Genomic DNA, 17,543 nt, shown 5'->3' with positions numbered 1-17,543 from the left:
TATAATATAGAAAAATAAGGCAGGCATAATATAATATAGAATATAGAATATAGAAAAGGTTCCACCAAAATACCAATCACTTAACAACAAAGAAGCCTTAACAAAAGGGGCATCAGAATATAAGCTTTTGGAAGCCATGTCCCCCTCTTCCACTAGTGCTTAAGCCACAGAAGAAACTTGAATTAAGTTGAATTCCCAGACTAAATAATTTCTATTTCCATCCCTGGGGAGACAGAGGGAGAGACAGATCAAGAGAATATATTTTTAAATGCTTAGTGAAACTGTGTAGTTTGACCAGCACGTTCAAAGAAATATAAATCTCTCTTTCTCTCTGATCATATATATAAAATCTCTTCCATTTGAACAGGTTGATCTATAAGCCATTCTTTCCATGTCATTTTTCTTCCTTCTTATAGAGACCCTGTGTGAATCATTGTGGCCATAAAACTATATGACTGAACACTGATAATTACCTGACTTTTAACTGGAAGAGAACAATGTTTTAGTCCTCCACCTCCTGATGGAGCCGTCTTACTCAGCCATAGATCTCCTGTCAGTGTACTGCCAAGAGTCGGGCTTCCCTGGCCAGAGGGGCCGACTGTCTGTCTGTGGAAGACTCAGAGGGGCAGCTTGCTCAAGCTGGGCCTCTGCCTGGCCAAAGGGGGCGGCCCTGTCCCAGAGCTGGCAGCACCCCGGCCTCCCGCACCCCCACAGGCTCTTGGCCAGACCCCGTCTGCCTGACCCTGCAGGGGGACAGGATGCCTGGGCATACAGGGACAAACCCTCCCCCCTTCCACTCTGACGTGACATCAGCCGGCACAAGAAGTGCCAAAGTACAGGAGATTGGTTTAATAACTGTGATTTCACCTGTTTCCTCAAAATAAAAATGATGTGCCTTCAAATTACAACATGTTCCCTTCATTATATTGAACACAGTATTCATGGGAGAGCAGTTGCCGCGGCAGCTCCCCACTAAGTACCTTCCTTCCAAGTGCCCTCAGATGCATTAGCTCGCGGGAACCTGACCCTGGGGGGAGACTGTGCTATTATGACTCTCGTTAAAGCCCTGGAAACGGGTCATCAGGTCATCACACTGGATGCGACCTGCAGGGTCAGAACCGAAAGCCCGCTCTCTTCACCCTCACAATCCCACTGCGTGCACTGGGGAGAGGAAGTCTGTGTGGCATTTTTTAAAGAATAGTTAGTATTTTTTTTCTCTGATTACAGAAGTAATGTGTATTCATGAAAAAAAAAAAAAGAAGAGGAAAAACACAAAGCACTAGAAAGAAAAGAAAATCACCCATATTCCCAGACCAAAACAATGACTGCTATTAACATTTGGATGTGTAATCTCATACGTACATTTTTCTCTAAAAATGGTTTCCCACTCTGCACGCTATTGTCAAATGACATTTCTTTCATTTTCTTCCCAATTATAAAGGTAACACACGCTTATTATAGGGAAACCAGAAAACATGGATGATCACAAAGAACGTCAAAACCATCCTGTAAACCCACCCACCAAGAGGCAACCATTGAGAAGTACTTTATTGAACTTGGCATTTAGGAAGGCCATAAAGTTGCAACACGCCCCAGAGGCAAGGGTAAGATGTTTCAGGGAAGATTAAGGAACCCATTCTCCGCCATTTGGAATCTCAGCTGAATTGTCTGGAATGAATGTCTCTTTATTCCAGCTTCCCTGTTCATAAATACAGGCAAGGATTTCCAATTAACTTCACAAGAATATTTCGGGGATCAATGATATAACATTGGTTCGGAGTTTTGAATGTTCTGAAAGAAATCTATAATCTCCAGGCCGTGAACCGTACTTATTCAATTTAAGTCTCTCCTCGCCAGGCCAGACCACACGGAATTGGGGCCACATAAAAACAGCAGAAGGTGGTTTGGCTGGAGATACACACTTCAGCTTTATCTAGGCCAGGGAATGGAAGGAATTGACAAAGCAGAGAAGAATGTGGAAGCCCGTCCTTCTTCTGTAGAGGCAAAACCACCCAAGCCACATGCATGCACAGGTGCTCAAATCTCTACGAGGGAGACAGCTCTCTATTCTAGGACACACACACTGATTTTTCTTTGAAATCTTTTTTTTTTTTTGCTCTCTCTCTCTCAATTTCCTTGAAAATGATAGTCAGCGTGCAAATGGTCCACCATCTAACTCAATAACTATCTTAATCATATAGCTGTACCTACATAAATACACATGATGTCTTAGCCAGCCAAATGGCAGCACCAAGATGAAAGTAATTTGCTGCAATAGAACATAAAGTCTCAATGGTAACCCCTAAGTCAGGTGGATTTCTTGGTCATGGCCTCAAGCACTCAGGTCTGTGTTACCTGGCTAAGATAAAACAGAACAAACTAACTAAACAAATGAAAACATTAAGCATACTCCCAATGTATACAATGCCCTGTTAGCTCATACATGCGCATGCCGTGTGTTTCCCAAGGCCCGCTCCTTCTCCTCAAAAGGCCTGTGTGTTTATGGCAAACGACACCAGTGTCTACCCAGTTGCCCCTAAGCCACATTCCTCAGCATCGTTCTTGGCACCTCCCTCTTGCTCATTCCCCACGTCCAGTGAATCACCGAGCCCTGCTGATTCTATCTTCTATGTCTCAATTTTAGTATATGTGCTGCCGAAGCGAGCACTCTTTTATGTCTCAAATCCTCACTTTCTTCCACCCCCACTTCTGCCAGCACAAGTCCAAGCCGCAGTCATCTCTCATGTGGTCCATTGCTCTCGACTTCTCGGTCGTTCGCATTTCCACTCTTGCCGTTCCCCTGCCAGAGCGATCCTTCCAAAACACAGATCTGACAGTGCTACCCTCTACTGAACACCCTCCAATGGTTTCCCATAGTTCTTTGAATCAAAGAATCCTTTCCATACAGTAAAAATCACTCTTGTGAGTGCATGATTTTGACAAACCTACATAGTCATGTAACCATCACAGCATTCAAAATAGAGAACAGATTGCTTTTGTGATTAAAAATAAAGCTGTTATATGTTAAAAAAAAAAAAAAGAAGAAGAAGAAGAAGATAGTAGGAAGGGAAAAATGAAGGTGGGGAATCGGAGGGGGAGACGAACCATGAGAGACTATGGACCCTGAGAAACAAACTGAGGGTTCTAGAGGGGAGGGGGGTGGGAGGATGGGTTAGCCTGGTGATGGGTATTAAAGAGGGCACGTATTGAATGGAGCAGTGGGTGTTATATGCAAACAATGAATCATGGAACACTACATCAAAAACTAATGATGTACTGTATGGTGACTAACAAAACAGAATAAAATAAAATTTAAAAAAGGGGAAAAAAAGATCTCTTATGAAACAGTGCAAAAAAAATAAAGCTGTTATAAAAACTCAGGGTTGTGTGTGTGAAAGTAACTTTTCCTTCTATTTGGGTAAATACCGGGAGTGGTATTTCTGGGTTGCATGACAAATCACATTTAACTTTGTAAGTAACTGCCAAGCTGTGCTCCAGATGGGCTTGTACCAGTTTGCTTTCTTATGTTGTAGGATTGAGTCTGAACTCAATTTGCCAGGGTCCTCCTCTTCTGCCTCCGGTCTTTCCCTCCACCCACAGCTCTCTCCACCACCCCACCCCTTCCACACCCCTTCAGCCAGCTACGCTCAACTTCTTTCACTGTTACTGCTCTACTCATCTCTGGGGCTTCCCACATGCTGTGTCTTTGGCCCAAAACACTTGCGCACACCCCCTCCTTACCTAAGCCTCGTTTATATCTGACCAACTCATTGGCTTAAATGTCATCTCTGTCAGGAAGTTCCCTGAGCCTAAATTATTTCCCCATGTACTCCTTTCATTTCGTCATTCAGCAAAGGTTTAACCACCAGGATCTAGGTTCTGTTGCAGGCACCAGGGAGATGGCAGGGAGCGAAGCAGACAAAAGTCCAGGCTCCTCTGGAACTGATAGACAATGGCCAATATCACCACCAACAAAACGGATATATACTAGAATGTCAGGTGGTAGCAAGGACTATAAAAAAATAAAATAAAGCCGAGCCATGAGCAAAACCAGAGTAGAATGTGGGGCTATTTCAGATAGGCCATCTGGAGGACACCTCTCTGGGGTATGAGTGATAAAAGGGAGCAGCTCTGCAGTCCCTGGGGAAAGGTAATCCCAGGCAGAGTGAGCAGCAAGGACAACCATGTGAAGGTAGAAAAGAAGAGGCGTGAGGAAGCTGCCATGTTCAGGAAGCAGCCTGGGGTCCCTTGGCAGGAACCCATGAGCCAGGGAAGAGTCCCAGAAGACGAGGCCGGCAAGGGGCCAGGGGCACGCCGCACCCCGTCACAATGCTTAGGACACTGCCTAGGGCTACTGCTTCCTAAGTTGCTCATCTTTCCCATCCGGCTCTGTGCTCAGTGAGGCTCAGATTGTGTATCCTGCTCATTACTGACTGCAAGCACTTAGCACGGTACCGGCCGTGCTGTAGGTTCTTAATAAATCTTTGACTGGACGAATAAGTGGATGAAACACTCAACCACATGAGGTCCCTTGCTTGCATGACAAATCCCTGAGAAGACGCATGAGCCCACTGGTGGAGAAAGGGAGGCTCAGAGGGCTTGACATGACTTTCACCGAGGGAGAGGTGAGGAGCACGGCTGGAATTCAGCCCCCTTCACAGTACCTGCCCTGTTTGTCCTGGGCCAAGAAGCAACACACTCTCATATCCAAACATCTTTCTGCCTATCCTTATTCTCTGTCTGCTGACCGGGAATTTGAAAGAATCCTCATCTACAGGCAGTAGGTTTGATGCCCCATAACCCATGCTTCAGGGCCATGGTGGAGGGAGCTTGGAGACCAGGGCTGGTCCCTTCGTGTCTTCCATTTCTCTTTCTAGCACATTTTGGCGGGTTGAATCCAGAATGGAATGACGATCCAGAGTAGCCGAAAACTCAGGAAGGCAGGAAACAGAGGTGATGCCCCCAAAAGCTCTGTGTGGCAGAGGAGATCCTAAGACAGAGGCAGGGAAGCGACGGTGAAGATGGAAACCACCGTCCCCCCCCCCCCCGCCCCCCGCCAGCCCGCTCAGGGCGCAGGCTCTTACCTGTGTAGAAGCCTGTGTGGTTTGCAGCATCAGCTGCCAGCACCGCTGCTTCTCCCTTGACGATTTAACTCCGCGCCGAGTCTAGACCATTGTTCTACTGAAGAAGCATCAATGAATAGCAGGCCGTACCGATCTGAGCTACAGTCTGGCTCGGGAGAACTCTGGAAGGGAGCTAGAAGAAATTTTCCATGCCAGCTTATGTAATCCAGGGTCTAACCACAAATCCTGGCACACAGTCGCTGAATACGTCCTTGTTGGAGATGAATGAACTCTGTGCGAGTTACTTCTCCTGCTTCATCTGGAGAGTGAGGGGTTTTCCCTCATCTAAACCTGAAGACTTCGCACGGCTCCCGCACTCCGTAGTTCTATGGATTTCTAAGTAGTTACAAGCAGAGTAGAGGTCAGCAATGAACACCAGGGGTTTCCTCCATTTCCTGGTCAGAGTAAAACAGACTTTAATGAGGGCAGAAAAAGAATCAGGAAGGCTCCGATTTTCCAGGGCTGAGCTGAAATAATACCATTAGTCATGGCTGCGTTTCTCAGCATTGGTGTCAGGCGCACAGATCAAAAGTTTACCTTTTGCGTATGAGCGGAGTTTATTTGCCAAAAATGAATTCATCAGAATTTGCCTGCAGGATTCAAGACACGTGGCTGGAACGGGCATGAGACAGAGATGAGGCCTGTGTGGGCTGGCCAGGTGACTGGGGCTGCCCGGCTGGTGTAACCGAAAGAGCACCCATGAAAGGCTCTTTGCCCAGTGATTTTCTTCTGTTAGCCTACTTCAGTGCCTAAAGTTCCCACCTTTGAGTTAAGGCCTTGAAAGCTGATGTCCAGATGCTCCAGTATGTGGAGAGACGTTAACTCAAAACATCTGCATCTGTTCCCATGTTCGGAGACTAATTTTCTCAAACAGCAATGATGATATTTGCAACCCGTTCTTGAGCACTAATCCCGTACCCAGCACTTTATCCACTGTGGACGCGTTTCAGTCCGTGTCATGCACCCCACCGCCAACGTACAAAACACACTATCCTCGCTTACAGCGGGGAAGGGAGGCTTGGCAAGAGCCAGAGGTCACACAACCCTAAATGGATTCAAACCCAGATCTGCCAATTCTAGATTCTCTCTTCTTCTTCTTTTTAATGGTATAACTTCTACACAGTGAGGTGCACAATCTTAAATGTATAGCTGGATGAGTGATTACATATGTGTACTCTCATACAACTAGCACTCAGACCAAAATAGGGAACATTTCCAGCACCCCAGGAGGCTCCTTCATGTCCCCTCCTGGCTGGCCCCCCAGCATCTCTCTCCTGCATGCGTAAGGCTTTGGTTCTATGAAGGGGGGTGGTAGCCCAGGCAAGCTCAGGGAGAAAGGAAATGGTCCAAAACAAAGAATATGGGGTGGTGGGGGAGCGGGGAGGGAGGCTACATGGGGGAACTGCCTTGGGGAAAGCCAAGGTCTTGTCCTCAGGCACCACCTGCTCCTGCCACACAGCCAGCCCCGGCCCATGTAGCTGGGACAACAAGCAGCACCTCCAAAGCATGTGTGCAGAGACGCGGCGGGAGCGCGGGACCTGCCTAGCAAGCAGGGCCCGTCTCTCCCGCTGCCCGGAATCCCGGACTCTAACAAGCAGGATGCTGACAAATGAAAAGGAGATGTGTGTACTGGCATGGCGTCCACGGGGCAGGAACACAGGCCAACCCAGGGCTCCCACAGGAAGTTTCAAACCCACTTTGTAATTCTTCGTTGAGCTATCATCAACTCTTCCCAGATCCAATATTGTGTTTTTGCTTTGCTCAGTTTAAGTCCAGCTTCTCCGATTGTCTTTCCGTCTGCCCTACGGTTTGGGATGCTAGCTGGGGATTGTACAAACTCCTGGGGCTTCTGTGCGGCATTTCAGCTGCGTGCTCTCCGAGCGGGCTCCTCGGCAAGCTGCCAAGGGTTGACTGGAGGCTTGTGGGTGATTCTTCTTATCAGTTCTCCTTAAATATGCCTCACTCTATCTCCAGATCTGAAGGCTTACAGAGTTGGCAGGTTTAGACACACCTCAGGGCAATTCTGTGTCTCAGTCTGTGGGGCAGCTGCAGACGAAGAGGACGAGCTACATGCATGGCTTTCTGCCGACGGGGAAGGAGGAGCAAGATTTGGCAAAGGGGGGCAAGGTTGAAGAAAGAGGGAGGAGGAGGAAGAGGAGTATGAAGAGTGGAAGGAGAGAGGGAGAAGGAGCGAGGGAGGCAACGGGAAGAGGAGGAGGGAAGAGAGAGGAAGAAGAATACAGAGAACAAGTCCAGGAAGGAGAGATACAGTTCAGAGTTTGAGAGGACAGGAGAAGACTGTACGACTGGCCAAATTGGGCTTTTGAAGGCTTAATTATCTATGTGAATTCTCAACAACCAAAGAGCTGAGTAGTGCCAGGCACCTACCTCAGCCGGTGCCCACGGGAAACTGGGGGCCGATCACGGCAAAGTGTTCTGCCCCGTGGGGTCTGTAAGTGCACTCACATTTAGCAGACCACGGGGTCACTATATACATAGCGGTGGAAAGACGTCTGGCCCTCGTCAGCCGTGTCCAACTTACACATCTGAGAAACTATTACAGGTGGGAGGGATAGGAGCAAACAGAACCAGTTCAGGGCTGCTCACTCTCTTCTTCACAACTGCCCCGGGGGAGATTTCTTTAGCCGTGATCAGTTATGCTAACCTGGACACACGGCTTTTCAGAACATTCTAGCTAAGAAGTCAGGGAAGCATGAAATTTACCTTGAAGAAAGTTCTATCTAAACTGTTTAAAAAGTTCTGTTTCATCTTTACAGCTAAAACCGAGCCCCCCAGAATGGTGTATCCCCACCCCTGTCCCCCAGGGGGTCTCCAGAGCACAGGTTTTCCTGCATGCGTTTGTCATCGAAGTTGGAGAAGGCCTCAGAGATCTGCTAAGTGGTGGGTCTGTTAGGCTAGGTTTGGGGAGCAATAAAACACTTTACTTTTTAGCACTGATTTAGCATTCGGTAATATCCCTTGCTAGTCAAAAGGTACTTAAAGTTCAAAAAATTCAGCCTCTACCAATAAAGAAACTCACTTTGAAGCATATGAAAATAGTGGCTCAAATGTATAAGGATATTCTCTTGGCATTTTTTCTGAAATTGACAAACAGAGAAGTGCTGATAATCATTGCACAGAAGTCAGAATTCTGAATCTAGCAATCTAAGTTCACATCTTAGAAAAGCTGCCCACAGAAGGCATCTTAGTGAACTAGAAACACTAGAAACCAGAGGATTTTAGTTTTACTAAACAGGTAAAAGAGGGAAGAAGAGGTGTGAAGGACCTGCCTAGCAAGCAGCGCTGGTCTCTCCTGCTGCCGGGAATCCCAGTCTCTAACAAGAAGCAGAATGCTGACAAATCCACGAAATGGGTAAGTCATATATTTATTTACTCATTCGTTCCAGAAATATTTTCTTGAGCACTTAGTATGTGCCAGACCCTCCTGATTCTGAGGATATAGAGAGGAAAGGCTCGTTCCTACCACCTTGTCCTTCTTCACAGAATGTAGGCAAATTGTACCTAATTATTTTGAAGCCTGCAGTGTAATTTGGCTTCTTGCATTAGACTATAGAACTGCCCAAGAGAGGTAACTGTGCTATTTATTGTTCACCTTCCTTTCTCCATCAGCTAAGGCAATATTTGGCACATGGTATTTGCTCAGCAAAGATTCATCAAATGAAGGAGTTTATCATAAGCTAACATTTACATAACTTACACTGGTTATTTCATTCAATCTTCTCAACAACCCCTTGAGGTAGGTCCTCATCTTCCCATGTTACAGTCGGGAAAACTGGCCATGGGGCACATAGCAAAACTGGAATTCAAACCCATACAATTTGGTGCCAGCATCCATGCTCTTCTCCCCTATCCTATACTGCCTCTGAACGGACCGATAAATAAATGAACTAATAAAGGAGTGAATGAATGAATGAATTAAAGTAGTTCACAGATTCTGGGCTTTAGAATCATTAATTGCAATATGAGGATCCCAGATAGTGTTCCTTAACTTTTCCACCAAAGTTTAATATAAGTTCTTTTAACCAACCACCTGACTAGATCATCAGCGGGTACTCTCCATTTGTTATTTGAAATGCACTATCTGATGCACAGGGATGGTGGAGGTTAGGGGCCTGTGTCCTCTCTCGCACACCCTTGTACTTCTGTTACTGCCACTTGAGTTGTATCATTCCCAAATCTGGGTGTGGCCTGTTGTACCTATTATAATTATATGATTCAATTAAATATTATTTAAGTGTGTAGATTATGATTACAAAAGAAACAGAGCTGTGTGAAAACTATACTGTTTAGGTGGTAAACAGGCAAGAATGGATTTTTGTCTGTGTGTTTGAAATATTTTTAAACAGACAGCGAATGCTGGAAAGCTATGTAAAAACATTGGAAATATTTAAGAAATGCAAGTGACTTGCATTTGCAAATTGCTTCCAAATACCGTGTGGAAGAGACAACAGGGAAAGAATTGTAGAACATCTTGATAGATTTTTCACTTAAATTGCTTTGCCAGTGGCTTCAGATTTTCACCAGGACCAGGCACGTAGGGATATTAGCCAATAAGAAAATCCAATCAATGAACCCACTGTCATGAAATCCCCTTAGACTGACATCAAAAGATAAGGGAAGGAATATACATTTATATATTTTATATGTAGTATACATTATATATATTTATGTAAATGTATATATTTATAAATATTTTAAGATAAAATAAGACATTTCAGGCAAGCATGCAGCATTTTCTAGGATTCTCATACTTAATCATTCCAGCGGGTGCACATACATTTCAAGAAACTTCTTCAAAGTCTTATGTTTCATCCTAAAGTTTATATGAGATTTGCACCCCATTCTGTGGTAGATATTAATACTGTTCACTAACTATTTCTTATTTCTTCTGGGCACACAGTAGAGTTGCCCTTCTCTGACCCTCTTTGACGGTAGATAGGTCTATATGACCTTCTTTGGCCAATGAGGTGTATGAGTGGAAATGACAGCTGCCGCTTCCAGGTGAGTATATTACAACCTAGCTCATGATTTACCCCTTGTCTTTTCCTTCGCTAAGACAATAGACAAAGTTCTACAGAGAGTCTGTTCCATCAATCTGGATTCTGGAATGAGAACAACATGGAACACAGGCCGCAGCGGACCGTCATGGACATGTTGCATGAATGAGAAGTAAGTTTGTTGTCTTAAATCGCTGAGATTGGACGTTCTTGGTTAGTAGAGCATAATCTAATCTATCCTAATACATACTTCATGACATATTTGTACTTGTTTAAACATATAAATGTATTCCCCTCCCAATCTGAAGATACACTTAGCATTCCAGAGAGACACCCCACATTTACTTAGTGACTTAGGGTACTGCTTATCCTTTTTTCCCATAGGAGAAGTAGAGAACCAGAGGTTTCTAGAATCCCTTCAAATGCTAATATTATGTCACACTATGTATGAGGAAAGAACAGGCACAGTAAAGACTGTGCCTATATGTCACTTCAGTAAATGAAATAAAATAAAATTAATTTGATGGCAGAGCTATTACATCTGATTGTGGAGCAACTGATTAGATTTCCATAGAGTCAATCTGATTTGGTCATTCTTGTTTCGATTGTCTTAAGGAGGGAACTGGATGGCACAGAGATCCAATGAATTGTTTTGGCAACTGGCCTGCCAAATGTTGGCCATTTAGCCAGTGCCACAGCTTAACCCTAGGGAAAATCAGATGCACTTGCATGCCGAATTCAAGCATTTTTCCCTACAAGCCGCTATGTGTCAAGCACTGTCCTATAATGAAAAATATTTATCAGCTGTAAATATTTAAAATGTGCAGTCTCCCCTGTATACATGCCACACCAAGAGATCTAAATATTTTGTGATGCTATAAACTTTGATTAGGTCAGGCTTCAATTTTAAACTCTGCATAGAGCTCTCCCCTGCAGAGCTTCATTTCAATCTCTCTTAGGATCAAAAGTGGATTATTCCTTGCCCTTAAAAACAACCAAGTCTGAGTCCATTGATTCAGAATGAAAGTTACTTGTGCAACGGTGGAGGGCGGACTCCAGCCCCAGGGACTTGTTTGTTCTCGTCATTCTCGCGTGCACTCAAAACAATGCTCGGGCTTATTGTAGGGGCTGAAAGAAAAGGAATGAAGAAGGCAATGAGCAATTAACTAATGATGGAGAAGCACCAATATTCCTTGGTTTCAGTTATTTTCCAGAAGTGAAAGGAGTGTTCTTCTGAACACATGAAGCAATATAGCCTCACGGTTAAGTGCTCTGGGTTTGCAGTTAGTTGAGCGGGAATTTGATTTCTGATCTTTGCAGCGTGGCAGATTGTTTTTCCCAAAGATAGTCACAAGGATACCTCCCATGCCTCACACTCTTTTTGCAATATGAACTTGCCACTCCCCTATCATGAGGTAGTCCCTTTTTCCACTGTATTGAATCTGGGTGAACTCTGACTGGTTTGAGCAATATAATTAGCAGAAGTAACAATGCACCAGATACAGACGTAGCTCTTAACTGATCTGGCACTTTCTGTTTCCTGTCTCTTGGAAGCCAGCCACCAGGTAAAAAGCAGAACTCTCTGAAACATGAAGGTTCTGGTTGGACTACTCCTTGGATGATGCAAACACAGAGAAATGATACGTTTTGAGAGAAAATAGGATGGATTTGTTATCAGACACGTTGAATTTGCTTTACCTTTGGGACACACAATTTTAGTAGGCAGTTGGCTATTCAGATTTGAAACTCAAAAGAGAGATAAGTATTAGAAATATAAATTTGGGCGTTAACAGCAAATAAATGGTACCTGGAGACATGGAAAGTTAGGAAGATAGATAGTAAATGAGATCATCTTTAAAAATAAAAAGCATATAGGATAAGAAAAGAAAGTGGGCCTGGGGTCAGAAATATGAGGAACACCATCGTATAGGAAAGAAAAGAAAGTGGGCCTGGTGCCATAAATATGAGGAACACCATCATTTAAGGAAAGGACAGAGGAAGAATAACCATAACAGAGATTAAGAACACAGGGTCCAGAAAGGTAGGTGACAACCCAGGAGAATTCTGCATCACAGTAGCAAAGCAAAATGGCTTCGAGAAAGAAGGTGCAATGAATTGTGCCAAATGCTGCTAAGATGTCAAGAGAGCTGAGGACAGATCTATTTGGCAAGACTGCAAAGCTAAAATCTCTGTTTTCCACTATCTCTTGCTGCTGGGGTTTTAGATCTGAATGAGGTTTCACTAATTAGATGCATTTGTTTGCAATTTGGAAAGTGAAATTGAGTAATCTTTCTGGAACTTTTGGCTGTTTCCATGCCCTTTGGTGATACATTTAGGAAAGCTGTATCTCAGTGCTGATTCCAGAGAACATACTAGCCAATAATGTTCTGGCCATCAAGGCCATCAAAAGCCAAGTCCAATTGTCTAAAATGCTTTTTAAAGGACACGATGGATGTAATGTATCAACAAATACTATGAAATTGATAGTCCACAGAGTGACCCTCCCTCAGGCTTTCAGATCTGGACATGCCATATAAAGAGACTCCGGAGAGCCATCTGCCTTCAATTCAAAGAACAAGACCCAGTTAAGCCATAAAACATGTCAGTTTGCATTAACCCACTCTGGCCAGGAGAACTGAATATGAAGAATCAAGATGGGGAAAAGGAATGTTTGAAGGGCCGGCATGCAGAAACCCACCTCCAACTGATACAACAGAGTTTGGGGCTACGGAGATGATAAAGTAACAGATAGACTTATACAAGAACAGCAAAGGGACTCAGGCTGGCTTCTTCTGTGCATCGAAAAACTCGCACAGACAGCTATGAAGGTACCAGGTTCAGCAGACCCTGGTTGCTGCCTGGAGCTAAAGGATTATGTTTACTTGGATGGTGGATATGTTACTTCTGACGAAGATCAGAAGACTTTTCAGCTGCTATAATTGGTGACAATTTTAGAAAGAACTCTACACTGCACAAAGTTTTTCCCATTTAGTATGTCTCTTCCACAGCTTTCTTCTGGGAGAGATAGGAAAAGGAATTAATCTCATTACTCCTTGGGCTAAATTTTGGCAAGGCAAGGTTGAAGAATTTCCTAAGGTCATAAGCAGAAGCAATCTTCTTAAGAGTTTTGTAAGTTGCTCAGTAATTCTGATGAGATGTCCCAAATATGTAGTTGTTTACAGTTTTTAAAGAACTCTATTTCATTTCATTCTTGTCACATCCCTAATAAGGAAAATAAGGCAAGTGTTCATACTTGTTTCCATTTCACAGATGAAGAAACTGAGATTCTACGGAGTTTGACTTAACTAGTTCATATCACTAAAAGCAGCAGAGCAGAAGTAGAATGGTGGTTCTCTTTCTCGGTCTTTTGGTGAACTCTACAGGTTGATTAAAGATTAGTCCAGCTTAGGGGTGCCTGGGTGGCTCAGTTGGTTAAGCGACTGCCTTCGGCTCAGGTCATGATCCTGGAGTTCCGGGATCGAGTCCCTCATGGGGCTCCCTGCTCGGCAGGGAGTCTGCTTCTCCCTCTGACCCTCCCCCCTCTCATGTGCTCTCTCTCTATCTCATTCTGTCTCAAATAAATAAATAAAATCTTAAAAAAAAAAAAAAAGATTAGTTCAGCTTGGGGACGCCAGAGTGGCTCAGTTGGTTAGGCATCGACTCTTGGTTTCAGCTCAGGTCATGATCTCAGAGTCCTGAGATTGATCCTAATGCCGGGCTCCACGCTCAGTGCAGAGTCTGCTTGAGGATTCTCTCTCTCCCTCTCCCTATGTTCCTCCCCCTGCTCATGCTTTCTCTCTCTCTTTCTCTCTAAAATAAATAAAATAAAACATTTAAAAAAAGAAGACAGTCCAGCTTGATTTACAAAAGTTGAGGTTTGCTCGGAGCCTATAAAATTCACAAAAAGCAACCAAGAAATACATTCTGGGATAGCCTGGGGCTTCAAGGTCAAGAGAAATATTCAGTGCTTTTCTAACCAAGCTGTGTAAGTAATTTGATATGATGAGAAAATGATAATAGGCAAATATGGTACTGTAGTTAATGGTTCAGCATTGATTATCAGCACCAAATGTCTAAAACTTCCTCAGTTTCTTTGTACCCTAAGTTTTCCCAGTCTGGTGGGAGGATGCCTGGAGGCTCAAGAGGGTCACAAGTACTCATAAGAAAATGGCCAATTCTCTACCATGTCTTCCTGCTCTGTAGGTTCACTCTCACTTCCTCCCTTGGAACTGAAATATAATGCAGCATAGCTACAAAGTACATGCAAACATTTTTCACAACTTTTCCTTTTGCCTCTACCAGAGATCAGAGTTTTGGCATCTTTATCATGTCATTAATTTTAGTTATGTTCTGAACACAGAGTGAGGAGGTCTTCAAGGCTATGGGTGACTGACAGTGTTTAGACAAGTCCAATTAAGTTTCCTATGTTTAGATAATCTTGGGAAGATAAATAAATCATTGAAACTTTCATTATGAAAATTGCCATTTGGCAAAATGGTGATGTTTCTCCTGGGAAACAATGAAGATTTATGTCAGGAGGAAGGGTACAGCCAGTCGAGCGTAGCCTGCCAGGAGTAGCATTCCTACCATGGAATGAACTGAACAAAACATCTAGTTCAACTCTGTTTGTGCATGTCACTCTTCCCCCAATCCCCAGACCCCCTTTCCAGCCTTTTTTTCTTGGTAAAGTTGTGAACCAAAGATACTTCGTTCACTCAAGTTCTTCAGACAGGTTTGTGGTGAGGAGGCAATGTCCAGCACACCTGCATCCTGCTATCTGATTCCCAGGGCCTCCCGCTACCCTGTTCTGCCCTTAAAGTGCCTGTCTTCGCCCAGGCTTCCTTTCTACCCAGGTGTAGCCCTAATACAAGTGAAAATTGAAGGAGTTTTCTAGTTCTTCTAGAATTTTCACCTGGAGCAGTAACCACCCTCCTTTGTGGCTTGTTCCTGCTCCTTCCCTACATCTCCAGGGCATCTGGGATTGATGCTTATGAAGATCTCAGAAGTCATTAGGAAGATCAATGAAATGTGCATGCAAACTATTCAATGGCATTATGGGATTTTTGTTAAGTTTGTTAATGCCGGTGGTGGTTATGTAAATTTTTTTTAAACGCTCATAAGTTGGGGATACATCCTGAAGCACTCCAGATGAAATGGCATAATATCTGAATTGGATTTTAACATACTTCAGAAAAAAACGGTTGTGATGGAGACAGAAACCACACTATTTATGGTAACAAGGAATAAAGAATTATTAACCAGGTCACTGACAAGCAAAGAGAACCAGTGGGATCATGGAAGTATTGTGGAAGTAGCAACTGCAGGAAATAGTTACTGCCCCAGGGTTGGAAAACAAGGGAAGGGATGGAATTATCAAGACCTAGAGGCTTGGAGTAAGTGCCCCACTCAGCTGGCCACAGACCTCTGAGAAGACCGCTAGAGCCTGAGCTCCAGGACGGGCTCTGGAGGCCGTGGACCGGGCTCTGGAGAGTGCTCTCTGGCCTCCTGGGGCTGGTGCCTTTGAGGAGGCTGGTGAGGCTGGTCGTGTGAGTGTTAGAAAACCGGCAGCTAGCTACCACCTTTACCCTGGCAAAGGACGGCCACTGCTGCCCCGGTGAAGCAGTCCTGCAAGGTGGTATGAGCAGGAAGCAAACAGGAAGAAGCAAGTCCCTTCTTCCTCCTCCAGCCTCAGTCTCCCTCGAGCACCTGCCATTGGCAGAGTCCAACAGGGAGTCGGTTGACAAAACTGAAGTGAGGTTTGAAGAGCTCCAGTTCCAGCATCTCAAAGAGAACATGCGAGGGTGGGTTTGGAGGTGAGATAACAGCTCCATAACAGTACGAGGGTGGCACGCAGACCAGGATTGCCAGACAGAGGCTAATGGTCGGAGCTGGGTGATGCGTACATGAGGCTTGACCCACTATTCTCTCTGCCTTTGTATACGTTCAAACATTTCCTATAACATGAAGTTAAGATGAAAAGGAGCCCACTTGAAAAAGAAATCTTCTTTTAAACTTTTGGTGTTATTATTATTATTATTAATATATCAAAAATAACAAAATGATTTTAATAGAAATAAAACTTTTTTCAAAGATCTATCTACAATTCTGCCATTCAAAAAAACCAAATTTGCTTTTTTAAACAGCATTAAAGAATCCCAAACCCCGGGGTGGGGATTGGGGGAACTGACCCACGCAATTCAGCATCACCCTCCCTGCCCCATCTCTAAGACAGAGTTCTCAGCTTCCACCTCCATTTAAGGAAATGACCTAGCTCATTGTCAGGCTGCCAAAATGGTACATATAAGTATGTCTCCCCTTACCTTTTCTCCATGCATCTTTTCCCCCGTTCCTCTCATCATTACTACTCTCTTTTTAACCCCCCTCTAGTTTATCCATGGACACAGTGTAATCTACAGGGTTCAGTGGAATCTCGAAGAATGGTTGTTACTGGCAATGACCAGTTAGCCCAAATGGTGCTCCCTGTATCTCTCAGCCCAAGGTGGGGCATTTCATTCTTCTTTCCAGGTCACCAGCTGCCTCTTAGACCCAACATGGAAATGATCATAAAACGGCCTGGGTGGCAACTGGAAGAATAGGAATGGTTTCATGCAGACTCCTACTCTGTCCAATTGGAACAGCTTGATGTTTTAGAAATATTGCCCTTGCTGGAACATGGAGAATGGATTGGGGAGGAGCGAGATGTGGGCCAAGGAGGAAAGTCAAGATTCTGAAAGAAGACTCCAGGCAAAAGTGGATGATAACCTGAACTAAGACAATGGCAAAATGGATGGAAAGAATTGAAGGGGTCCGAGAAATATTAAGGAGAGAGAATCAACAGGACGCGAACATGGATCAAAGTGAAGCGGTGAGGTAGAAAGAAAAGCCACAAATGACTTCCATAGTCCTTATTTGTGTGATTAGGTAAGAAAGTGATGCTCTCATTCACTGAGACAGAAAATACCCGGAAAAAAACTGGAAAGAGGAGATGGTAAGTTTGTTTCGGGGACATGAACGTGAAGGTTCTAAGGGATATCTAAGTAGAGGAGTATGATAAGCAGTTGGGTACGTGGTCCTAGAGCTCAGATCTGGAAGGATCTGGGATAAGGACATAAATGAAGAGTTATCTTTTGGTTTCCATAATTGTATTTGTTTTTAATTCCACAAAGATCTATATCTATATCTATATCTATATCCTTGTTTGTGTGATTAGGTAAGAAAGTGATACTCAGAAAATACATATATATAAATCAGTTGTAACAAATTCAAACAACACATATAAGTAAAGTATCTCTTGAATGTCCTCCCCCCACCCTAGATCCTCCCTGAAGGTAACTGCTATTATTGTTTTCACCTATACTCTTCCAGACTTTTTCCCTGCCTTTACATACATATATGAACTTAC

The 17,543-nt window shown here is 44.0% G+C and overlaps 1 long non-coding RNA gene across 4 annotated transcripts in view; it reads right to left on the bottom strand.

Moving 5' to 3' along the window:
* LOC123833673 (uncharacterized) overlaps positions 1-17,543 on the bottom strand; it is a 198,081-nt gene that overhangs the window by 120,897 nt on the left and 59,641 nt on the right. For 3 of the 4 annotated variants that reach the window (XR_010413310.1, XR_010413309.1, XR_010413311.1), the window contains exon 7: positions 5,085-11,269. This is a non-coding gene — a long non-coding RNA (uncharacterized LOC123833673). Of the gene's footprint in view, positions 1-2,638; positions 4,991-5,084; positions 11,270-17,543 lie in introns of those variants that run through there. The other variant, XR_010413312.1, reaches the window with a different exon arrangement.

This window comes from Mirounga angustirostris, unplaced genomic scaffold, assembly GCF_029215605.1.
Source record: "Mirounga angustirostris isolate CCGP_5_RB_7025 unplaced genomic scaffold, mMirAng1.0.hap1 SCAF_7, whole genome shotgun sequence".
Classification (NCBI taxonomy): Eukaryota; Metazoa; Chordata; class Mammalia; order Carnivora; family Phocidae; genus Mirounga; species Mirounga angustirostris.
This window is presented reverse-complemented; position numbering and strand designations above follow the sequence as displayed.